At 48.6% G+C, this 26,708-nt stretch overlaps 1 long non-coding RNA gene across 7 annotated transcripts in view; it reads left to right on the top strand.

The window, feature by feature from the left end:
• LOC141076099 (uncharacterized) overlaps positions 1-26,708 on the top strand; it is a 122,484-nt gene that overhangs the window by 43,081 nt on the left and 52,695 nt on the right. For all 7 annotated transcript variants that reach the window (XR_012227409.1, XR_012227408.1, XR_012227412.1 and 4 more), the window contains exon 2: positions 2,131-2,281. This is a non-coding gene — a long non-coding RNA (uncharacterized lncRNA). The remainder of the gene's footprint in view (positions 1-2,130; positions 2,282-26,708) is intronic.

Here is a 26,708-nt window from a genome sequence, read left to right as displayed (position 1 = left end):
TACTGCATCCATTTGAATTATTAACACTCTAATAAAATTTATATATTTTATTTAGACTAGGTGATCATCCCGGTTCTTCTTTTTTCCTTATACCAGTGCCCAATCAGCAAAATGTATCGCCCCTGCCCCTATTTGCTCTTTCTGGTGTCAGTGGTGAAATGCACCTTGGCAGACATAGATTTTTTCAGGGAATGGGTGATATCTGTGATATGCTGGTGTAGCGCAGGCACAGCTTTCTTAGAGAAGTAATGGCGACTTAGCAATTGGTACTGGGGGACTGCGACGGCCATCAACTTTCAGTAACTGTCTGTTTCCACAGGCGGAAACATGCAAAACAGAAGCCGCGGAGACACCATCACATGTTTCTCAACGCAAGCAATGACTAGCCAGGTCTTTTACCGGGAAGGAACAACCACGGGAAGGGCAGTCTCCAATGAAGGAAACCACCTATGCCAAAACATGGTATCCATCCACAGACAGCTGTTTCAGGGTATTTGCCCCTCATCAGTGTGGAGTAGGAAACTGGCTAGTAGGAGCAATGCCTAGTAGAATACTGTGAAAAATGAGGATGATTGACCTCATGGAGATCGACATCCAACACTGCGGAGACACCATCACGTGTTTCTCAGCGCAGTGATTCTGGAGCACTGCCCCCATCCCTTATGGGAAATATGCAAAACATGCAAAACAGAAGCCGCGGAGACACCACCACATGTTTCTCAACGCAAGCAATGACTAGCCAGGTCTTTCACCGGGAAGGAACAACCACGGGAAGGGCAGTCTCCAATGAAGGAAACCACCTATGCCAAAACATGGTATCCATCCACAGACTGCTGTTTCAGGGTATTTGCCCCTCATCAGTGTGGAGTAGGAAACTGGCTAGTAGGAGCAATGCCTAGTAGAAGACTGTGAAAAATGAGGATGATTGACCTCATGGAGATCAACATCCAACACTGCGGAGACACCATCACGTGTTTCTCAACGCAGTGATTCTAGAGCACTGCCCCCATCCCTTATGGGAAATATGCAAAACATGCAAAACAGAAGCCGCGGAGACACCATCACATGTTTCTCAACGCAAGCAATGACTAGCCAGGTCTTTCACCGGGAAGGAACAACCACGGGAAGGGCAGTCTCCAATGAAGGAAACCACCTATGCCAAAACATGGTATCCATCCATAGACAACTGTTTCAGGGTATTTGCCCCTCATCAGTGTGGAGTAGGAAACTGGCTAGTAGGAGCAATGCCTAGTAGAAGACTGTGAAAAATGAGGATGATTGACCTCATGGAGATCAACATCCAACACTGCGGAGACACCATCACATGTTTCTCAACGCAGTACAAGATAGCCTAATTGGGGTTCAGGCAGTTTAGTATTGGCCACAATAAAGTGAAATAAATGATATTTGTGGTAAGGAATAAAATAAAATGTAGACATTAGTCACAGTTCATGCTTTGAACACTATTATCATAAAATCTTTAATTTATAATTTAATATATTGGTTAATTCCCATTGGATTCACTGTATATAGACAGTATGAGTGCAACAGGCCCACCAGAGTTGATGTGCAAGGCCGGATTGAAGGTGCTGTGATGAACAGGCTTGGAGAACCAATAGAGTACACACACATATAGTGTCTATAAAATTCAGCTTTAATTAAATACAGGTGGGGTTTATATACACAACTGTTGGAATGAACAAGCAAGAAACTGTTTTGTGGGACTCAGAGATAGTTGCGTCTAAGTGTCTGGTTCAATCAAGAATGTCAGGGACTTGGAATGTGTAGGGGGGAAGGTTTGTGTGTAAAAGTGCAACATGATAAATTTACAGCATAAAATGGAGACAGAGAAGACAAAGTGGACCCTGCTTTCCCACAACAGTGCTTTAAAACCTGCCTGTTTGGAGTACAATCACACCCCTCCTTAATCGCGGTATATGCCACGTATTCAGAATGCGCAATCACATTGGTAGAGTAGATGTCCTAGGGACCAGCATTGCGGGAACTTAAAAAGGAACTAAGAGTGATCATAGTCCATGTCCATAGTCACTATATGATATGATACACTGGGATATAGCAGCTGAGGATTTTACCTCATGATTTCTTGTTCTGTTTTCTTCCCTCCTATAGCACCAGAGGTTAAAGGAGACCCCACAGCAGGCACATGATGCGGCCGACAAATGAGTACTTGTGATAGAGACTGCTGTTTCAATGCAAGATGTCAGAACGTCCCAGACGGTGAAAGATGTTCCGTGCAGCTTTTCTGGAGGTTCACATACAGGTACAGGACCTTAGTGAAGTAAGGTAGTCACGTGGTATAAGCCGGTATGAGACATTGAGACGACCAAAATTCATCCAACACGTTTTGGAAATCAAGCAGTTTCCTTCATCAGGGAGGGTCCTTTGTTTGGGAATGCTGCTTGGTAATGTCATTCAGGTGTCAATCATTGGAATGCTAATAGTTACACTTTGCTGTTCAAGCCTCTTGGTCTCGAGGTGTCTAATTTGAATATCCTGCGGCTTTCCGCTCGTGATATTTGTTTAATAAACTCTCCTTTACACCAACGTTTGTGAAAAATGTGTATGCCTACTACTTCTATGCCCACTCTTTAGCCCCTATCGTATTCTAATAATGCTTTGAAAGGGGATGACCCTCACATTTTTTCTTGATATTACGTAAGTGATCGCTAATTCTTTTACTCATAAAACGTTTTGTATGCCCTACGTATAATTTATCATAAGGGCACTTAATAATAATATAACCCCTTCTGTGGTGCAAGTTATGAAGTCCAAAATTTTAGATTCTACATCCCCTTTCTTAATGGCTAATTGTTTTTTATTATGTAAGGTTAAAGTCTTGTATACTTTATATTTTCGACATGGAAAAAAACTCTTCAAGGCTGTTATGAAAAAAGGAAAGAAATTTTTTCTGTGTCTGAGGTTCACGTACTGAGGTGGCAATCATATTTCCCAGGTCCAGAGCTTTTTAAAGTTGAATCTGGGCATTCCAACAGTATGGTTCCAATAATCCTATCATCCAAGTGTCAAATTATATTTTTTTAAAAATAAGTACTGTATGTTTGAATTGAATTGAGTAATAATGGGCACATCAAAGGTGGTCATTAGAGTTGAGCGACTTTTGGTTTTTTAGGGTCGAGTTTCGTTTCGTGAAACCCGACTTTTCCAAAAGTCGGGTCGAGCAAGATCGGCCGATTATAGGGAAAAGTCGGGGTCGTCCCGAAACACGAAACCCAATGTAAGTCAATGGGGAATAAAAGTCGGCAGTGAGAGGAGGACAGGAAACACACCTACAGTGCCCATTTGAATGCCAAAAGCATCAATTCTTCTTACTTAAGCTTGTCAACCTTAATTAACTTCATAATACAAGTTACGCACTGAAAAATGGGGGTTATTTGGCTAAAGTTGTGGGGGGGTAGGGCTGGCTCCAGGTTTTCATGTGCCCTGGGCCAAAGAGCGCCCCTTTAACACATACCACAACTCATCATGCTCCGATACGGCAGAGAAATAGCGGTATAGTACAATGAAAAATACTTCACTTTTTACATCTCATGACGAGGCCCATCTATTTCTCCATACAGAATCATTGGTCCCATATAATGTTTGAAACAGTATATGATGAGCTCCACATAATGCTACAGTATATGTTGGTCCCCATGGATGAAGCTCCACTGTCTTATGGGCCCAAATAATGCTCCAAACATAATGGGCCCCATTTCTAATGCTCTAGTGTATAATGGGCCCTGTAAATGCTGCTCCAGTGTCTGATGTCCACCTTTGGAATGTTCCAGTGTATGGTGGGCCCCATCTATCATTCTCCAGAGTATAGTGCTCCCCAAAAATTGCTGTCCCAACATTGAAAACGATCAAATAAGTCTCCTCGCTAGGGAATCCCTGTACTAGTCTGGACTCCTCGTCGTCCCCATCTTCCATCTCACTGCACAGTATTTCAACCTTGCAAGTGCTGTGATCCTGAGCAAGCAGGGGGGGCCCACTCGTTGGCGACGGCACTGGCACAGGGCCCCTGATAGTACGGTGGTGTGTCTGATGGCGGGTGGGCCGAACCTGCACTTTCATCTGCAGCTTCCTCTTTGTCACCGTGTAAGATGGAACTGTATATGGGAAGGGTAACCTGAGTTTCATCAGGGTCAGATTCAGGCCGTGTAGCGTGCGAGGGGAATGTAGTGGTCTGGGTCAATGTACCAGCAGATTCATCGAGCAGTGGCTGGGCATCAGTGCACTTGTGTCGCCCCCAGGAGTACGGTCGCCACAGTGGCATTACCTTCCTCCTAGGGAGTGTGATGTAATGCTTGGGAGCAGCGAAGGATCTCTCTAGCAGGTTAACTGATTGGGCGGCGTTATTCCCACGAGTCATGACCCTCCAAACAGCGTTCATGAAGGCAAAGTGTTTGTTTTACGTGGGCAGTATGGTTGCAAAGCTGAACCATAAAGGAATGTCCAGAAGGGCACCATCAGGAGTGGAGCCTACGGTTAAATTCCACCTGGGAAACCTCAACCATGCCAGCTACAGAACAGATGCACACATTGCAAGCTTAATTCCGTTAACGAACGAGACTCCGTCATGCCCCGCGTTCTGAGTCCGGCTTACTAGAGGGACATGTGAGGCTCTGGCACATGAGATTGGCCAATAACTGGTGTGTCATGCCCTTACATGTCCGTGGCTGCATGTGCGCTACACTGAAAAGGCCAGCGTTTGTCGCTTACAGGTGCAGATAACTCGCTGAACAACGTTAGTGATGGGGATCACTGATTACAATTATTACCCGCGAACGATGATTTCCCAGTAAGTGCAGGTCAACCGCAGTTCCGGAATTAGGCCTAACCGTCATTCCTGAAAAAATGAAAAACTTACGTGTGCAAACCACAGGTGCTGTAGCTTGCTTAACAGCTCGCCAGCCGTTCTCACGCCCAGTATGGATTACACGTGATTGCACAAAGGTGAGAAAGGGTACCGTATCCCCGGATAACATGTATGGATAGCGTACACATTCAAAATATATGTCTATACATCAGGAGGCAGGCTCAGACGGTGTTAGGCCCAGTATGGCTTGCACGTGATTGCACAAAGGTGAGAAAGGGTACCGTATCCCCGGATAACATGTATGGATAGCATACACATTCAAAATATATGTCTATACATCAGGAGGCAGGCTCAGACGGTGTTAGGCCCAGTATGGATTGCACGTGATTGCACAAAGGTGAGAAAGGGTACCGTATCCCAGGATAACATGTATGGATAGCGTACACATTCAAAATATATGTCTATACATTAGGAGGCAGGCTCAGACGGTGTTAGGCCCAGTATGGATTGCACGTGATTGCACAAAGGTGAGAAAGGGTACCGTATCCCAGGATAACATGTATGGATAGCGTACACATTCAAAATATATGTTGTGAGAATCATGTGGGAATAGTGGATGAGGGCAGGTATATCTCGCCCAGATTCCTTTCCTATGTGGCCTAGTCTGGTCACCTGCTTGCTAATGAATAATGGGAGGTGGATATAAAAGGATACCAGGTGGTTGGGTGAGTGTCTCAGCCTGGGAACACAGAGAGCCTGTCTGTGTGAGAGACACACGTGAGTGGAAGCAGTGCCCACTGCAACTGTGGTTTGGCTGGACGAGAGAAGCCCGCCAGTTGGTAGTTAGGTTGTCCATTGTTTAGTTAGTGCCGGACAGGCAAGGATTTGTTTTATGTTTTATTTCCTTTTGCATTGCTTTCACCGTTAATAAACCTGACTCAGGGTCAGTTACACCCGAATCCCAGCTCTGCGCCTGAGTTTCATGCTGAACGCACGTGACCTTTGACCCCAGCAAAGGCGATCCCGGAGTGTTTTATCACATTGTGGTGGAGAACGCGGGCATCACGTTGCAAGCATGAGCATGGAGGACGTGGTGAAAGCGCTGGTACAGTCCACCGCCGTCCAGCAAGAAGCTAATCGGGTGATGATGGCCCAGCTGAAGGAGTTGGTGGACATGACAGCTACCGTTCGCTTCTCCAGCAGGTGGCGCAGCGCCTGGCAAGCCTACATGAGGTTAACCTGGAAGCCGAGTCGAGAGTGATTCACGTGAGTCGGTAGTGGCAGAAGATGATGACCGAAGATGACGTCGAGGCATACCTGACCACGTTTGAACGGACGGCGGTACGAGAAAAATGGCCGAAGGCACGATGGGCCGGCCTGATTGCCCCGTTTCTTTCCGGTGAGGCCCAAAAGGCTTATTATGACTTAGAGCCTGAAGCTGCGCAGGACTTTGACAAACTGAAAGCCGAGATCTTGGCCCGGCTGGGAGTGACGACCGCTGTCTGTGCACAGAGAGTGCATCAATGGACTTATCAGCCGGATAAACCACCGCGGTCACAGATGTTCGACCTGATCCACGTCACGAAGAAGTGGCTACAACCCGAGGTGCTGACAGCGCCAGAGATAATCCAGTGAGTCGTCATGGACAAGTACCTGAGAGCTCTGCCGCCAGCCCTGAGGAAGTGGGTAAGCCATGGAAATCCTACGACGGCAGATCAACTGGTGGATCTGGTTGAACGTTACTCCGTGGCGGAAGGACTCTGAGACGACGCTACCCCACCTCGTTCTTCATCATCTCCACGTGGAACCGGTAAGACTGTTCCAGGTAGTAAGGGAGATGGAAAAATCCCTAAGACAGTGGGGGAGGAAAACGGGACTGCCCGCACTGCGAGGCCGAGAGTAACGAACTATGGTCTAAGCAAGGGGCCCGTTAGGTGTTTCCGCTGCCAAGAGATGGGACATATTGCTGCGAACTGTCCGGTCACTACTGAACCCATGCAGTGCGACGTCACAGACTCTAAAAACCGCATGTCTATGGTTGCACGGGTAGTGAGTGTGAATGCCGGTCAAAAGGATGTGGAAAAACACTTGTGTGATTTAACTGTTGATGGCAAAAATGTGGTGGCATTGTTAGACTCGGGAAGTGTGGTGACTCTGGTGAAGGCCAGTCTGGTGTCAGCCCCGACTGGACCATCAGACAAATTTTCTGTAGCGTGTGTGCATGGAGACACCTGTTCGTACCTCACCACGGTCATATGCATTACTACTTCCTATGGTTCTGTGCAACATAAAGTGGGACTCGTCCCGGCGTTATTGCATGATGTTATCCTGGGCCGGGATTTTCCCCACTTCTGGCAATTGAGGGAGAATCAGTTGATGCCCTCGGGTAATAGTGTACATGATTCTTCTCCCAGGGCGCGTGGGGGTCCCGAACCCCTGGAAGAGGTCTCCCCGGAAGACTCAGGGGAAGAGTCTGCGGGAAATGACCTGCAGTTCCCGTTTTCAGTCATGGCGGGTGATACGGAGGAGACCGGGGAAGAGGAGGAGGCCGACAGCCGTCCACCTCCCCGTCTGCCGGATTTAGAAGTTCAGAAAGATGACTTCCAAAGCGAGCAAATAAAGGATCCTACCCTTTCTCAGGCTAGGACAAATGTAAAAGTGATAAATGGGGTACCCGTAGAACCTGGCTCTAGGCTGGCATATCCTTACATGGTTCTGGAGAATGATTTACTCTATCAGATAGAGAAAAAGGGGGAAGATACGGTGCAACTATTAGTCGTGCCAAAACCCTACCGGCGGCAGGTGCTGGACCTGGCCCACGGACATGTGATGGGAGGTCACCTGGGAGTCCAGAAAACCACCGAAAGGATATTACACTGTTTTGTTTGGCCAGGCATGCATCACGATATTCGAGTATATTGTGAGTCTTGTCCTGACTGCCAAGCCTCTGCACCTAAGCCCCGGTTCTGTAGCCCTTTGGTACCCCTACCTATTATTGAAGTCCCGTTTGAGAGGATTGGGATGGATTTAGTTGGGCCCCTTCCACGGTCTGCACGTGGACACCAACATATCCTGGTCATCTTGGATTATGCCACTCGTTACCCGGAGGCCATCCCTTTGCGTAACACGGCCACCAAGACGATTGCCAAGGAACTGGTGCATGTGTTTAGTCGGGTCGGTATACCAAAACAGATACTCACCGACCAGGGGACCCCCTTTATGTCCAGGGTAATGAAGGAGCTCTGTCGATTGTTACAAATCGAACCGTTACGCACATCCGTGTATCACCCTCAAACAGACGGGTTGGTCGAACGGTTCAATAAAACTCTGAAGCAGATGCTGAGAAAGGTGATAGACAAGGATGGGAAGAACTGGGACTATTTACTTCCGTATTTGCTTTTTGCCATCAGGGAAGTACCCCAGTCTTCCACGGGATTCTCGCCTTTCGAGTTATTGTACGCCCGACGTCCTCGCGGACTGTTAGACGTTGCAAAAGAAACCTGGGAGGGTCAGGTCACTCCGTTTAAAACAGTGATAGATCACGTCACACAAATGCAGGACCGTATTGCGGCTGTTATGCCTATCGTCAAAGAACACATGATACAGGCTCAAGGAGCCCAAAAAAGAATCTATGATAGGGGCGCCAAGATCCGTACGTTTGCACCCGGAGATAGGGTGTTGATCCTGGTCCCCACGGTGGACAGTAAGTTCCTGGCAAAGTGGCAGGGCCCCTTTGAGATCAAGGAAAGAGTTGGTGAAGTAAACTACAAAGTATACCAGGCAGGTAAGCGGAAACCTGAACAGATTTATCATGTAAATCTGATAAAGCCCTGGAAGGATCGGTCTGCCTTGTCAGCGGAGCTGGCCCGTCCTGTCTGCTCGCATACCGTACCGGAGGTACGGGTTGCAGAGACTCTCTCGGAGCAGCAAAAGACTGAGGTCAGGCAGTTTCTACTTCACAACCAAAAGTTTTTCTCAGAAAAACCCGGCAGACTACACTAATGAAACATGACATCGTAACGGAACCTGGTGTCACAGTTCATGTAAAGCCCTACCGAATCCCGGAAGCGCGCCGTGAAGCCGTTTCCCGAGAAGTGAAGGCAATGTTAGAGTTAGGTGTCACTGAGGAATCGCACAGTGCTTGGTCCAGCTCGATTGTGCTAATTCCTAAACCGGACGGCACCATCCGGTTCTGCAATGACTTCAGGAAACTGAATGCGGTCTCAAAATTTGATGCCTACCCTATGCCCCGGGTCGACGAGTTAATAGATCGGTTAGGAAAAGCCCGGTATATTACGACCCTAGACCTAACAAAGGGGTATTGGCAGGTCCCTCTGGCAGAGGCGGCCAGAGAAAAGACGGCAATTGCTAAGCCGGAAGGTCTATTTCAGTATGTGTATATGCCGTTTGGACTGCACGGAGCACCGGCGACCTTCCAGAGACTGATGGATCGAGTCCTGAGGCCACATAGGCAGTACGCTTCGGCCTATTTGGATGACATTGTCATTTACAGCTTGGACTGGGAGACTCATCTCCAGAAAGTACAAGCTGTGATTGACGACCTGTGGGAGGCAGGTCTAACCGCGAACCACAAGAAATGTCACATCGGGCTAGAAGAAACCCGGTATTTGGGGTATGTAATTGGGAGGGGTGTTGTTAAACCACAGGTTGATAAGATTCAGGCAGTTCAGGACTGGCCGCAACCTGTCAACAAGAAGCAGGTACAAGCCTTCCTGGGGATCGCCGGCTATTATCGCCGGTTCATACCCAATTTTGCAGCCATCGCTACCCCCCTGACGGATCTTACAAAAGGGAAAGACTCCGTCATGATTAAATGGAGTTTAGCGGCTGAAGAAGCCTTCCATAGCCTAAAACGGGCACTTTGCTCTCAGCCCGTACTGGTGACTCCGGACTTCCGCAGCGAGTTTGTGGTACAAACAGATGCCTCTGATACCGATGTCGGGGCCGTACTCTCACAAGTGAGGGACGGAGTGGAACACCCAGTCCTCTATCTCAGCAGGAAGCTGAATAAACACGAGCAAAGGTATGCAGTCGTAGAAAAAGAGTGCCTCGCCATTAAGTGGGCTCTAGAGGCCCTCAAATATTACCTGGTGGGCCGAAAGTTCAGGCTGATCACTGACCATGCCCCTCTCAAGTGGATGCACTTGAACAAGGAACGGAATAGCCGGGTGACCCGGTGGTTCCTTGCCCTGCAGGCCTACACTTTTACGGTGGAGCACCACCCAGGCGTACAGATGGGAAATGCAGATGCCCTGTCCCGAGTGCACTGTTTGGCGGGTGTCATTGCTCGACCGGAGTGGTCTGAGCAGAGGGGGGGGATATGTGAGAATCATGTGGGAATAGTGGATGAGGGCAGGTATTTCTCGCTCAGATTCCTTTCCTATGTGGCCTAGTCTGGTCAGTATCGCACCTGCTTGCTAATGAATAATGGGAGGTGGATATAAAAGGATGCCAGGTGGTTGGGTGAGTGTCTCAGCCTGGGAACACAGAGAGCCTGTCTGTGTGAGAGACACACGTGAGTGGAAGCAGTGCCCACTGCAACTGTGGTTTGGCTGGACGGGAGAAGCCCGCCAGTTGGTAGTTAGGTTGTCCATTGTTTAGTTAGTGCCGGACAGGCAAGGATTTGTTTTATGTTTTATTTCCTTTTGCATTGCTTTCACCGTTAATAAATCTGACTCAGGGTCAGTTACACCCGAATCCCAGCTCTGCGCCTGAGTTTCATGCTGAACGCACGTGACCTTTGACCCCAGCAAAGGCGATCCCGGAGTGTTTTATCACATTGTCTATACATCAGGAGGCAGGCTCAGACGGTGTTAGGCCCAGTATGGATTGCACGTGATTGCACAAAGGTGAGAAAGGGTACCGTATCCCCGGATAACATGTATGGATAGCGTACACATTCAAAATATATGTCTATACATCAGGAGGCAGGCTCAGACGGTGTCAGGCACAGAATGGATTTGACGGCCCAGACTACACAGCGGAGGAGCAGGGAGAGGTAAAGATTGCAAATGCTGGGGTCCTGCCCAAGCAAGGGGGGCCCACTCGTGGGCGTCGGTACTGTCACTGGCCCCCTCATAGTACGGCGGTGTGTCTGACGGCGGGTGTGCACCACCACCATCAGAGACACTTGATTGCACTATGAGGGACCCTGTGCCAATGCCCGCGCCCAAGAGTCGGCCTACCCACCTGTCCAGGGCAACGGCACTCGCACGGTGTCGTGCGCTAGGTGGTGACCCCGGCCATGGGGGGGGAGGCAGCACAGTTAGGGAGTTTTAGAAAGTGGCATATGTTGATGTTGGACATTCAGCTGATGCAAAAGGCGAAATAGGTCAAGTCCCAGGAAGAGGTGGACCAAAGCAAGCCATTTTTCTGTCACCCTATGTGTCATCAGGGGAAGGTGGGACAAAATCTTTGGAAACCCATGCATGGTTCATTTTAATGAAGGTTAGATCATCCACATTTTGGGTTGACAGACGGGTCCTTTTTTCTGTCAGGATTGATCCAGCTGCACTGAAGACTCTTTCCGATAGCACACTTGCAGCTGGGCAAGCGAGCTCCTGTAAGGCATATTGTGCCAATTCAGGCCAGGTGTCCAGTTTAGCGGCCCAATAGTCAAAGGGGAATGACCTGTGTGGGAGAACATCGATATGGGAGGAAAAGTAGTTTGTAACCATAGTTGACAACTGCTGTCTCCTGTCACTTTCCATCGATGCAGTATTACCAGTTGTGTGAGCGGTCCGTGAAAAATCAGTCCACAACATTGTCATGAAACCCCTGTCTCCAACGCCACTTCTGCTGTGTGCACCATGAACACCTCTGCCAAGCTGCCCCCGGCCCGTACGGCTCGTGTGAGAACCATCACCGCTGCTGTGTGCTGGGAATACCTCAAGCAACCGATTTACCAGAGTTGCTTGTTTATTAGCCAATATTAGGTCAAGGTTCTCCTGTGGCATGATGTTTTGTAATTTGCCTTTATAGCGTGGATCCAGGATGCTGGCCAACCAGTAGTCGTCATCGTTCATCATTTTGGCAATGCGGGGGTCCCTTTTTAGGATCTGCAAGGCATAATCTGACATGTGGGCCAATGTTCCCGGTGTCAATGATGCACTGCGAGTGCTGGTTGGAGGAGCACTTTCTGGCAAATCCACATCCCTCCAGTCACGCACAAAGCCTGTACCAGACCTTGCCACGCCAACATTTTCACTTGCCCCACGAGATGCATCCTCCTCCCCTAAGTAATCATCCCCATCATCATCCTCCTCCTCCTCTTCTTCCTCCAACTCGTCCAGGAGAGGTCCCTGAGCAGACAATGGCTGAATGTCATCAAGGATTCCCTCCTCCTCTTCCTCCTCATCAACATTGGCTGCAGACGCCTGCTCCTTAAGGTGCGTCAAAGTTTGCATGAGCAGACGCATAAGTGGGATGCTCATGCTTAGGATGGCGTCGTCTGCGCTTACCAGCCGTGTGCATTCCTCAAAACACTGAAGGACTTTACAGAGGTCTTTCAGCTTCGACCACTGCACACCTGTCAACTCCATGTCTGCTCTCAAAGTGCCTGGCCGTGTATCCTCCCACAAATGCATTATGGCCTGCCTCTGCTCGCACAGCCGCTCCACCTTGTGCAGGGTGGAGTTCCACCTTGTTGCAATGTCGATAATGAGGCGGTGGTTGGGAAGGTGGAGCAATCGCTGCAGCTTCTGCATACGAACGAAGTGTACAGGCGACCAGCGGATGTGCGCGCACAGTCTTCGCACCTTCTGGAGCAGGGCTGTTAACTCCGGATAATTTTTGAGGAAGCACTGCACCACCAGGTTCAAGGTGTGAGCCAAGCAAGGTATATGGCTGAGTTTTGAAAGGGCTATGGCTGCCACAAAATTACGGCCGTTATCACTAACTACCTTGCCTGCCTCAAGATGTACACTGCCCAGCCATGACTCAGTTTGTTGCTTCAAGTACTCGGCCAGCACCTCGGCGGTGTGTCTGTCGCCCAAACACATCATCTGCAACACAGCCTGCTGACGCTTTCCACTAGCTGCTCGATAGGGGGACACCTCGTGTGCAACAGTGGCAGCTGCAGATGGAGTGCTCGTACGACTGCGCTCTGTGGACGAGCTTTCGCTTCTGGAGGAGGAGGAGGGTCGAACGCCTACAGCCAACTGTTTCCTATACCGTGGGCTAGGCAGCACTGTCCCACCACAGCCGTCCCCTGTGGACCCTGCATCCACCACATTAACCCAGTGCGCAGTGATGGACACGTAACGGCCTTGGCCATGCCGACTGGACCATGCATCAGTTGTGAGCTGCACCTTTCCACTCACTGACTGCTTGAGTGCATGGACAATGCGGTCTTTTACATGATGGTGGAGGGCTGGGATGGCTTTGCGAGAGAAGAAGTGGCGACTGGGTAGGTTATAGTGTGGTACTGCATAGGCCATGAGTTCGCAGAAAGCTCCGCTTTCCACCAACCGATAGGGCATCATCTCAAACGAGATTAGTTTCGCAATGTGGGCGTTCAAACCCAGTGTACGCAGATGAGAGACTGAGTACTTTCTTGACCTACTCATAGTGTCTGGGAGGGTGAGCTGGACTTGAGAGTTGCATATGGTGGAAGTAGCGGTGGACAGGGCGGACAGAGAGAGGGTTGATGATGGTGATGGAGTTGGTGTTCTTTCTGATGGCCTAGATTCAGTATTTCGTTGATATAACAGTGGGATTCCCTGACTGCTGTGGCCTTGCAACGACACCTCAACATTTGCTGCTGTGCTAACTGGTGGGCTTACAGTGGGGGAAACAATGTAGCGTTGTTGACTACCTTCTTTGTGATCAGTTGCACATGTGGCACTTGAGGTTTGGTGTTGTGTCCACGCTTGAAAGTGCATGCTGGTTAAATGTCTAAGCATGCAACTGGTATTCAAATTTTTCAGATTTTTCCCTCGGCTAAAGGTCTTTGCGCACTTCTTACAGATAACCTTGGCCTGATCATGAGGATTTTGTTCAAAAAAGTGCCACACTGCACTCTTCCTACTTTGGCAGACATTTTGCGGCCTAGCACGCTGTGATCTTTTGACCCTCTGGACAAGCTGTCCAGCAACTCTTTTGATTTTTGGAACCTGTCTTTCGAGTGCTCCGGGCCTGCCAGATAACAGCTGTTGCGATGTCGATGTCTGCTGTGGATGCTCCTCCTCATCTGAGCTATTGGAAGCAGCACCCTCTTCCCCCAATGGATGCCAATCTGGGTCAACAACTGGGTCATCCATCACCTCCTCTTCAATGTCATGTGCACCTTCCTCTGTGTCACCGTGTATGGTGGTATAGTGTGCGGGAAGGGGCACCTGAGTCTCATCAGGGTCAGAATCTGGCTCTGTACACTGCGAGGACAATGTAGTGCTCTGAGTGAATGTACCAGCAGAATCATCTATCAGCGGCTGTGCATCAGTGCACTCCATGTCAGATTCATCTTGGCCTGGGTAATTCACCATTTCACTTGATAATCCAGGCATGGTATGTGAAAACAGCTCCATGGAGTAATCAGTAGTATGGCCTGCGTCATCCTTCAATCTTGGTTGGGGTGAAGGACACAAGGAAAGGTGTGGTTCATGAACATGAGCCTCCAATGACGACTCAGTGCTTTTATTTTTTACAACTTCAGAAGAGGAGGCGATAGAGCTGGAGGCTGAGTCAGCAATGTTAGACAAAACTTTTTCCTGAAGCTCTGGCTTTAAAAGCGGTTTGCCAACTCCTAGAAAACTAAGCCTTCGAGGCCTTGTGGAGCCAGACGATGACGCAGGCTCAACACCTCCTGCATTCGGTCCTTTGCTTTTGCCACTACCATCAGATCCACCACCAACACCATCATTACCAGCTGCCAACCCCCGCCCAATTCCACGGCCTCTTCCACCAGCCTTCCTCATTTTTGGTAGAAATGTAGACAAAATCCAACAAACTATATAGTAATGTAAAACAAGGTACAAGGTGTCTATAGGACAGGGGAGATTTTGAATTTCTGCAGACACTTGTGGACACTGTACACTTTTGGATTGTGTGAGGCCCACTGAATATCAGAGCGCTATGTCACAGGCTCGATGGCACAGGTGTGAAAAAAGTGACTACAGGATAAGGGAGATTTTGAATTTCTGCAGACACTAGTGGACACTGGACACTTTTGGATTGTGTGAGGCCCACTGAATATCAGAGCGCTATGTCACAGGCTCGATGGCACAGGTGTGAAAAAAGTGACTACAGGATAAGGGAGATTTTGAATTTCTGCAGACACTAGTGGACACTGGACACTTTTGGATTGTGTGAGGCCCACTGAATATCAGAGCGCTATGTCACAGGCTCGATGGCACAGGTGTGAAAAAAGTGACTACAAGATAAGGGAGATTTTGAATTTCTGCAGACACTAGTGGACACTGGACACTTTTGGATTGTGTGAGGCCCACTGAATATCAGAGCGCTATGTCACAGGCTCGATGGCACAGGTGTGAAAAAAGTGACTACAGGATAAGGGAGATTTTGAATTTCTGCAGACACTAGTGGACACTGGACACTTTTGGATTGTGTGAGGCCCACTGAATATCAGAGCGCTATGTCACAGGCTCGATGGCACAGGTGTGAAAAAAGTGACTACAGGATAAGGGAGATTTTGAATTTCTGCAGACACTAGTGGACACTGGACACTTTTGGATTGTGTGAGGCCCACTGAATATCAGAGCGCTATGTCACAGGCTCGATGGCACAGGTGTGAAAAAAGTGACTACAGGATAAGGGAGATTTTGAATTTCTGCAGACACTAGTGGACACTGGACACTTTTGGATTTTGTGAGGCCCACTGACGCTGTATGGTGTGAAAAAATGCACGCTCAGTACCTCAGCAGGACAAAAAAAAAAATTGGGATAGCTTTTAAAAAAGCAGTTTGCAGAGCAGTGGGTAAACAGCAATGCAGCTGTCAGGAAGCCTTAGAAGGCAGCCTAACAACCAACACCGCTGATCCACCACAATATATCCTCCCCTTGCACTGCACACACAGTGACTGGTGTGTTGTACAGGCAAAATCGCTAGCAGCAGAAGCAGTTTTTTTTTCTTCTTCCCTGCCTAACGCTCTCCCTACAGAATCAGCAACCTCTCCCTATGCTAAGATCGGCAGAAGTAAGATGGCGGTCGGCGTGCACGCCCTTTTATAACCCCTGTGACGCCCACCAAAGCAAGCCAATCACTTGCATGCCCTTCTGAAAGATGGTGGTGACCCCTGCCTATGTCATCACGTTGCCCACAGTGTCCGTGGATCCTGATTGGCTGAAAAAGAGCGCAAAACAAACTTTTGAAACGCGACTTTGGCGCGTAAGTCGCCGACCTCGTGGCCGACCTCATCCTAGAGTCGGGTTTCGTTTCATGAAACCCGACTTTGCCAAAAGTCGGCGACTTTTGAAATTTTTCGACCCGTTTCGCTCAACTCTAGTGGTCATATTTATTTTATCTGTTTTTAGAGATGTGTCATGACTCTGTTGTCTGGTGTCCTGGGACCAGGGGCTCCTTCCCTGCATCTAAGGCTAGGAGGCGCCGTAGCTCTCCCTGCTCCCTGAATTACTTCTGATGGTGAAGACATCGGGGCCATGTACCTTGCCTTAGCTTCTGAATCCGCTCTCAGTTTGTACGCTTCCCAGACCCAGGGAAGAGGGGAGTAGTAGTGTAGCCTAATATACCAACCAGATTATCAAGGTAATACAAAACAGGGACAAAGAATAATACCAAACATGCAAATATACTCACACATACAACAAAGGAATGCATCGAGGAGTGGAGGACAGGGTAAAATTAAAGTAGGAGAAGAAAGAGAATTATCACAAACTCAAAACCTAGCAACAGTCACAGATAAATCTACCATAACCTTCTCCACTAATAACCAACAACAGCCTCCAGTCATGCAGCTGTCATGATATCAGTGCTGGGTGACCGGCACATCTGGGGTTAATTTTCTGATCGCAGTGCAGACTCTCACCTGCACACCTGGGACCTATTAGGGTGGCCTCTCATTGGTTCTGGGGAGGCTTCTTATAGCCTCAGGAAGCTCCCATCCCCCGTCAGTTATACTTTCGCCCTTAGCATTGTGTGGTGAGCCCTGAGTGTGTTAGTGCTATGTTCTGGTTGCTTGATTCCTTTTGTATGACTCGGTCTGTTCTCTGGATATCGCTTTGGATTCTGCTTGATACCTTCTATGTCCGTTTGGTTTTTGATCTCTGCTTGGCCCTGACTGTCCGTTCTGTCTCATCCCTGGTACTGTATTGATATCTTGTGTATGACCTTTGACTTTGTCTGACCTCCCGTCTGTTTATCCCTCCTGTACCTCGCTTGCCTGTATGGTGCCTGACCTCTGCTTTGCCCGACTCTGAGTTTTCTTCCTCCTCTGAAAGCAGGATGCTAAGCCCCGCCTCTTGCAGTCACATGACCGTTCACATGACCATAGGTTCTGTGCCGGCTTTCTAAAACTTCTACATTCAGGTCCCGTGCATCTTTATTGTCCGGCTGTTCTTGTCCCCAGGGGTCCCTACGGTGCGGGTGAGTCCCTGCTTAGCGGAGGCTGTACGCCGGCGCTGTCAGGACCCTGACTTTATAACTGACCATTAAGTTTTTTGGGGGGTTTTTATGCAGAGAGTTATGGATCCCATACAGTCTCTGGCTGACCAGATGAAAAGTCTAAGTCAGATGTTTCAGGGTTTATCTCTGGAGCAGAAAGCTCTGGCTCGTTCTCAGCAGCAGTTTTCTGAGACAGTGCGGGGAGCTGTAGCTGCTGGGTCTCTGGGGGATGGGTCGAGTGATGTTGGTTTGGTGTCCCCAGGACCACCTGTTAAACTGCCTGACTTTTTTTCTGGAAACCAAAAGGAGTTCAGGGTCTTCATGGAGGGGTACAAACTTTTTTTTAGTTTGAGACCACGTTCCTCTGGGGACGAAAGTCAGAAGGTCGGGGTTGTTATGTCTCTATTAAGAGGGTCCCCACAAGCTTGGGCTTTCTCCCTTTCTCCCACTGCCCCTGAGAGAGTGTCCGTGAATGCATTTTTTGAGGCCCTCGGGCACATTTATGATGAGCCTGACCGTGTGTGATTGGCAGAGGACATGGTGATGAGTGTCTGTCAGAGGAAACAATCAGCTGAGTGGTTTTATACTGAGTTCCGCCGCTGGGCCGCAGAGGTCTCTTGGAACGACGCCGCAAACCGAGGATTCTTTCGCAGAGGCTTGTCCGAGCGGCTGCAGGATGCCTTGGCGTTACATCCCCCACCTAACTCTCTCGAGGACGCCATGACCCAGGCCATCCGGATGGACCGCAGGCTGCGGGCCAGAGGGGTGATGCAGGTGGAAACTCCATTGTTCCCCAGTGGAAAAGAGACTGCCCCTGAGCTCATGGATGTAGGCGCCCTCTCCCTGAAGGATACGGAGAGGAAACGCCGGAAGGACAAGCAGTTATGCTTTTACTGCGGTAAAACGGGACATTGGAAAAGGGAGTGTCCTGATTGCCCATCTTCAAACCCGGTCGGCGGGAAACGACTTGGTCTGGGTAGTCAAGGGGGAGATTACTCTGACCCTCAGGTACCCTTTTCCTCATTTTCTAAAGTGTTACTGCCTGTGGAACTGTTTGCGGACGGTAGTTCTTTTTCCTCTACAGCCTTCGTGGACTGCGGGTCATCGATTAATCTCATTGACTCCCAATTGGTCACACACTGCAAGATAGGGACAGTTAGGCTCAAGGTTCCGATCAAGGTGATGGCCATTGACTCCTCTCCCCTCAGTAAGGAGGGAATTTGCTTTATGTCTGACTTGTTTTCGCTCAGAGTGGGCGCTACTCATGTGGAAAACCTAAGTTGTTTTCTGCTAGACAATCTACCTGCAGGGTTGGTGTTGGGCATGCCCTGGTTACAACGCCATAACCCAGTTATTAACTGGAAAACGGGGGAGATTGTTCAATGGGGGTTTAATGATTTTGAGTTATGTGATAAATCCGCACTGCTGGTTGAACCTGTTAAATCTGTGTCTGTATCATCTGTCGAGCTGGAAGGTATTCCGGAATGCCTGAAGGACTTCGAAGATGTATTCTCCGAAAGCGAGGCCGAGACGTTACCGCCACATAGACCCTTTAACTGCGCTATTGAGCTGGTCCCGGGGGCTAAATTACCTAAAGCCCGTCTGTTTAATTTGTCCGGTCCTGAGCACTTGGCTATGAAGGAGTACATTGCTGAAAGGCTGCGCAAAGGACACATACGTCCTTCAGTCTCACCTGTGGCGGCAGGTTTCTTTTTTGCAAAGAAAAAAGATGGCGGGTTACGTCCCTGTCTCGACTTCCGGGAGCTTAATCAGATTACTGTACGGAATACGTACCACCTTCCGTTGATTCCTGATTTATGTAACCAACTATCAGGGGCAAAGTGGTTTTCTAAACTGGATCTTCGGGGGGCATATAATTTGATAAGGGTCCGGGAGGGGGATGAATGGAAAACCGCGTTCCTCACGACCGAGGGACTATTTGAACATTTAGTCATGTCGTTTGGTCTTACCAACGCCCCCGCCATATTTCAGAATTTCATCAGCGTGGTATTCTCGGATCTCATTGGTCGTTTTGTCGTTATCTATTTAGATGATATTTTGATATACTCCACCGACAAGCATTCTCATTTGGAACATGTACGAACTGTTCTCCAAAGACTGAGAGAAAATCATCTGTATGCCAAATTGGAGAAATGTGTATTCTGTGTGCAAGAATTGTCTTTTTTGGGGTTAATTGTATCTGGGGAGGGTTTTCGCACGGACCCCAAGAAGGTGCAGGCCATTGCGGATTGGGTGCAACCCCGAGATCTTAAGGGTCTTCAGCGCTTCTTGGGGTTCGCCAATTATTACCGCAAATTTATCCGGGGGTTTTCGCAAGTGGTCAAACCTCTCACGCATCTAACATGCAAAGGTGCGTATGTGAGAAATTGGTCCTCACTCGCAAAAGAGGCCTTTGCGACGCTGAAAAAATGTTTTATGTCTGCTCCTGTCTTGATACAGCCAGATCCTTCCAAGCCATTTGTGGTGGAGGTGGACGCCTCCGAGGTGGGGGTGGGGGCGGTGTTGTCTCAAGGGCCTGCCACTCTAACCAAACTCAGGCCATGTGCCTTCTTTTCCGGGAAGTTCTCTGCTGCTGAAAGAAATTATGATGTAGGCAATAGAGAGCTTCTTGCGGTTAAGTTGGCGTTTGAGGAATGGAGGCACTTTTTGGAGGGGGCAAGTCACCCGGTTACTGTGATCACTGATCACAAAAATTTGTATTACATCGAGTCTGCTAAAAGATTAACGCCCAGACAGGCCCGTTGGTCACTTTTTTTTTTCTCGTTTCCAGTTTACTATTACATTCCGTCCAGGGTCAAAGAATGTCAAGGCTGACGCCTTATCTCATAGTTTTCACCCTGAGTCTGTCCCTGAGCCACCGTCCTCCATTCTGCACCCTGGGGTGGTGTTAGCAGGGATCTCGTCTGAATTGGAATGGGAAATTGAGGGGGCCCAGTCGCTGGCTCCTGCGGCCAAGCCAGGGGGCAAGTTGTTTGTCCCAGAACAACTTCGCCTTAAACTCTTGCAAGAGTTCCACGAATCCAAGTTGTGTGCTCACCCTGGTATATCAGCCACGCGACTGGCGGTGGCTAGGATCTTCTGGTGGCCTACTCTGGGTTCTGATATAAAGAAATTCATTTCTGGTTGTGGGGTCTGCGCTCGCTCTAAAAGCTCCCATAGCCGGCCAGCGGGGGAGCTGATGCCCTTGGAAGTTCCCGAAAGACCGTGGACCCATCTGTCCATGGATTTTATTACCAATCTTCCCTCTTCCAGGGGTAATACGGTGGTATGGGTAATGGTGGACAGATTTTCTAAGCAGGCTCATTTTGTACCCCTGTCCGCATTACCTTCTGCTGAGATCTTATCCAGATTGTTTGTGCAGCATGTGGTCCGCTTGCATGTGGTACCCCTGAATGTGGTGTCTGATCGTGGTGTGCAGTTTGTGGCTAAGTTTTGGCATGCTTTCTGTAAAAAATTAGGGATATCTCTGTCCTTTTCCTCTGTATACCATCCTGAGAGTAATGGTCAGACGGAACGCACTAATCAGTCTCTGGAACAGATCCTCAGATGTCTGACTTCTGCTAGACAGAATGACTGGTGTGATATACTGCCGTTGGCTGAATTCGCCTTCAATAGTCGGGTGAGTCAATCCACTGGTATGTCCCCTTCATCAACTATGGGTTCAGTCCTCTTTTTGGTGAGTTTTCTCGTCTGGATTCGGGGTGCCCCGGGGCTGAGGACTCTGTTCAGCGGTTAAAAGATACATGGGCAGAAGTCCAGCGGCGTATATCTAGGTCTCAAGGTAGGTATAAGTTTTTCGCGGACAGGAAACGAACACCTGGTCCCATGTTTCAGGTGGGAGAGAAAGTTTGGCTCTCCACGCGAAACATTAAGTTAAAGGTTCCGTCAGCCAAGTTGGGCCCCAAATTCATTGGCCCGTACAAGATTGTGGAAAAAATCAACCCGGTAGCGTACAGGCTGTGCCTTCCACCCTCTTTCAAGATCCTTAACGTCTTCCATAGATCTCTACTGAAGCCGTTTGAAGCAGTCCAGGGAGAATCTGAGTCCGCTGCTCCTCCGGTTTCGGTTGAGGGACATGTGGAATATGAGATTGGTCACATTGTAGATTCTAGGTTGGTACGGCGGTCAGTACAGTACCTAGTTCATTGGAAGGGGTATGGGCCGGAGGACAGGTCCTGGGTGCCGGCCCGGTTGATGCATACGAATCACCTGGTTCGGGCTTTCCATGCTAGGTACCCGGGCAAGCCTGGGGGTCCAGAGGCCCCCCGTTGAGAGGGGGGTACTGTCATGATATCAGTGCTGGGTGACCGGCACTTCTGGGGTTAATGTTCTGATCGCAGTGCAGACTCTCACCTGCACACCTGGGACCTATTAGGGTGGCCTCTCATTGGTTCTGGGGAGGCTTCTTATAGCCTCAGGAAGCTCCCATCCCCCGTCAGTTATACTTTCGCCCTTGGCATTGTGTGGTGAGCCCTGAGTGTGTTAGTGCTGTGTTCTGGTTGCTTGATTCCCTGTGTATGACTCGGTCTGTTCTCTGGATATCGCTTTGGATTCTGCTTGGTACCTTCTATGTCCGTTTGGTTTTTGATCTCTGCTTGGCCCTGACTGTCCATTCTGTCTCATCCCTGGTACTGTATTGATATCTTGTGTATGACCTTTGGCTTTGTCTGACCTCCCGTCTGTTTATCCCTCCTGTACCTCGCTTGCCTGTATGGTGCCTGACCTCTGCTTTGCCCGACTCTGAGTTTTCTTCCTCCTCTGAAAGCAGGATGCTAAGCCCTGCCCCCTTGCAGTCACATGAACGTTCACATGACCGTAGGTCCTGTGCTGGCTTTCTAAAACTTCTACATTCAGGTCCTGTGCATCTTTATTGTCCGGCTGTTCTTGTCCCCAGGGATCCCTACGGTGCGGGTGAGTCCCTGTTTAGCGGAGGCTGTACGTCGGCGCTGTCAGGACCCTGACAGCAGCATAAGCTTCTCTGACAATGAGTGCTAACCAGGGCCCAGTTTATATAGGAGATGGGAGTGACTAACAAAACAAAGCTGAGAGCCTTAGCTCCAGGAGCTATCAACTGAGCAGATTAACCCCTGCACGCCAAAGGAAATTTACACTGTTTAATACAAAGGTAAAATGCTTCAAATCAGTGCAGTAGTAGGAGAAATCAGACTCTGCGGTCTTCTGGCTCCTCTCTGTCACGGTAAACCCGTAAGAAGATGTGAAGTTGATCTAAGTGGGGTATCCCTTTAACATTATTTATTGCTTCAATAAAGAGATGATTGTCACATCATTTAAAAATACATTTTTCGTAACTGTCTGTGCCTCCTTCTCAAAATCCTATACTGTGTTTAATTTATTTAAATCTACGTATATCCCACTTTTCAGTTCCCCTTCTGAACTTGCAGCACTCCGGCGCCCGCGTTACCCTCAGGTCAGTCAGGGAACTACACCTAGGATAATTAGTCGCCGGACAGGCTGTTTGTTGAGCACGGGTGATTAGGCCGCTTTGGCCGCAGTCACACAATCAGCTTATAAAACCCCTTCCGTCACTGCCAGCTAGCCCAAACAGCCAAAACACACTTCGCCGCCACCAGCTTCAGATTTCTCTGATTAATGTTGAAAATTAATGGAGGGGTTCGAAGCAAACCCGAATCAGCAGCGTAATTAGCTTATAGGCGCATGAACTCGCCACAGAGCAAGGAGACCAAACTAGTAAATTTTATATTTTATCCCAAAAGATAGGCAGTGTTTACAAAAGATAAAGAAGGCTTTACAAAATGAGACAATAATATATGTACAATGCAATTAAAAATAAAACAAGGGTAAAGAAGAAAACACTCACATGGTACTTAGATCATTTCAGGCAAGTGAGGCAGATCCATGCATCGTAGTTCATGGATGAGGTCTGGTGGCACAGAGCTCCCAAGCAGCAACTAACAAGGGGGGGCTCAGTTGCAGACTTATAAGTCTCGGCTTGTGACATCACCAAAAGGGGCCGTCTGGTGATGGTCCTCCCCTTACTCTTGGAGTTAGAATCTGACTACAAAACTTATAATAACTATATCTTGCAGAGGGTACCTCATATAGACACACACATAGTATTATCTTTTCCCGGCTCGTCACTGGCATTAATTCATGACCAAACACGGACTAATTATTTTACACGGTTCAGGAGACATCCATTTCTCGGATTCTGTCGGCGCTGGAACCGTGAAAAACATGGGCTAGTGTTGTGAGTTCATTCTCTGGTTCACCAGTTGTGAGTTCTCCTTCCAGACTCCCTGGTGGTAACAGGAGGTAGTGAGGCTGATTTGATCGGTGGAGATCTGCCACCTGAGAATGAGGATGACAATTGGATCTCAGGAGTCTCAGATTGGATTTAAGACAGCCGACGCCCTATTCAGTTGCTGGTGATTCCTTCTGGCTTGTCAGCTCTTGGTTTTCAGCTCTGTTCCAGTCATCTAAAGCTAAGTTTTTCTGCTAATGTTCACACTTGATTTTGTTGGTCTATTCAGTTTTTTGTGTGGTCAGCCAAGCCCGGCTGGGGGCTGTGCTGAATTTCCACTCTTATTTATCTGTATTTGCCAATTTGCTTTTTGTCCCTTATTAGATTGGCCTCTTTTTTGCTCTGTCTCAGAATATTTCAGAGTGCTGATATAGTGTGAGAAGTCTAGTGACTTCAGGGTTAATTTTGTTATCAGAAGTGTTGGACATTATTTTGTAGGGTTTTGGGCAGATTGCAGACAGTGTCTTTCCTTTCCTCTCCTTTCTAGTTAGTCTGGGCCCCATCGTTTGCTCAGCCTATTTTCCTACCTGTGTTTGCATCTTGTTTCACCGTCAATACATGTGTGGGGGCTGTCTATTCCTTTGGGGTCTGCTCTGGGGCAGTTAGTTTTCCCTTTTATTGCTTTAGGCTTATTTAGTCCTCCGGCCGTAACGAGGCATCTAGGTTTATCGTAGGCACGCTCCACGGCTGCTGCTAGTTGTGTTGTAGGATCAGGGATCTGCAATCTGCATAGTTACCAACCTCTCTGGTTTTTCTGGGCTTAGCATGTTTAGGTTTTTTCCTCCTCGGTGACCCATTCATAACAGGCTAGAATGCTGGGTCGGCGACCTTCGCGGAAATGTAATTTTCATGTTTTTACCATAAACGCGCCACGTTTTATGACCAAATGATTAGATCTCAATTACTGTCTATGAGAAAAGCTGCACATGTTTCTTCAGACAAAGGAAATTCTTTCCACTAGCTAATTAACATTCCTTAGCTGGGGAGAGGGAAGGTTGGCACAGAAAGTGTCTGGTGTCCTGATACAGATGCAGGCACAGAGCTGCAATGTGTGACAACCATGGATCGTTCTGGTCAGTGTAGTGAATGGAAGATTCTGGAATGTTCCGTGGAATTCATACCTATTTTACATTACCATTAGACTCCGTCTCTTCAACCAGTGGACCATGACTGCATTTGTGGTACAGGCTGTTGCCTTTCCACTGATGTTGGTTTGTTATGTGTTGCAAGCATGACAACAATTTCTCCTGTAATATTTCACATCATTGTTACAGGTTTTGATGGACCACCAGAGATGTAGAGCAATTTTATCAATCCAGGAGGTTATCTACTTGCAGAGTTTGAAAAGACTTGTTTGTTTTAGTTGTTTCTTTAAAGACTTGGCATAATAAAACCTCAAATTGGTGGTGATAGAATAGAATTTATTTCATATGCCCACTTTCCGATTTGACTCAGATATCTTAATTTTAAATTGCACACAAGAGTAAGGATATTGATAGGCACCAGTGGTGCGACAGTTTTATAATGCAGACTCTTACAGTTGCTGAGGAGACTTATTTCTTATTAGTGGTGCAGTAGCGAACAATGCAGTAAAGATCCGAAGAAGGAAATATGAAAGGCAGCACTCACCAGTATCCTCTGTGATTTAAAAGTCCTTTATTTCAAATAATCCGGACATCTATCGAGCGGTAGTGCGGTGTGCAGCGGGAGACATACTATGACGGCCGTTTCACGCTTAGATAGCGCTCCTACGGGTCTAATCTACACACATGTGATCACTTCCTCTTGTAGGAGGTGAAACACCGATATTAACATATATCTAATATATAAAGCTCAAGTGTGTGTATGTTTGTATGTGTGTGTGTGTATGTCCGGGATTGGCATCCGCAACGTCGCAGCTACAGCGACAAAATTTGGCACAGTCACACGTCTGGACCCCGAGAGTGTCCTAGGCTATGTTGTGAGGTGAAATTTTAACCTCGCGCATTCCAATTCACCAAACAATTTTGCCCCTATCTACATAATGGGGAAAAAGTGTGTGTGTATCAAGCCCCGCCCCTCATTATGATGTCATAATGGTTGCCATGGCGACGCTGATGTCATCATAGGTTGCAAGCCCCGCCGCTCAATATGATGTCATAATGGTTGACTGTGGGATGGAGGATGTGTGATGGGTATATTGGCACTGGACTATGGGATGGACTATGGGATGGAGGATGTGTGATGGGTATATGGGCACTCGACTATGGGATGGAGGATATGTATGATGAGTATATGGGCACGGGCCTATGGGATCGTGGATATGCATGATGGGTATATGGGCACGGGACTATGGGATGGAGGATAATTATAATTTGCTATAACTAACCACAGTTAGTTACTATGCCCGGGCAGCACCGGGCTCTTCAGCTAGTTTACATATATAACTCGAATGCAATGTATAAAAAAAATGTTCATGTCTAATTTTTCATTTAAACCTAAGGGGCCCTGTGCCTCAGCATTTAACCCCTTCCTGACATGAGACGTACAATCCCGTCCATGGGACCCGGGCCCCTATGCCCATGGACGGGATAGTACGTCTACCGCGATCAGCGGCGCCCACGTGGTGAGCGCCGCTGATCGCGGCCGGGTGTCAGCTGATTATCACAGCTGACACCCGGCACAATGTGTCAGGGGCGGTCACGGACCACCCCCGACACGTTAACCCCTTGCACACCGCGATCAAACATGATCGCGGTGTACCGGGGGTTAAAGGGAAGCATCGGCAGGGAGGGGGCTCCCTCCGTGCTTCCCTGAGCCCCCCACGGCAGCGCAATGTGCAGCGCTGCTGCCGGGGGCTCCTTTCCTGCAGGCCCCTGAATCCAAGATGGCGACGGGGGCCTTCGGGGGCCTGCAGGAAGCTGGCTTCCTCAGTGCCTGCAAAGCGCAGGCATGAGGAAGCCTTCTGCAGTGCCTGTGACAGATTG

This window comes from Dendrobates tinctorius, unplaced genomic scaffold (genome assembly GCF_039654945.1).
Source record: "Dendrobates tinctorius isolate UK_male_01 unplaced genomic scaffold, ASM3965494v1 ptg000387l, whole genome shotgun sequence".
NCBI lineage: Eukaryota > Metazoa > Chordata > Amphibia > Anura > Dendrobatidae > Dendrobates > Dendrobates tinctorius.
This window is presented reverse-complemented; position numbering and strand designations above follow the sequence as displayed.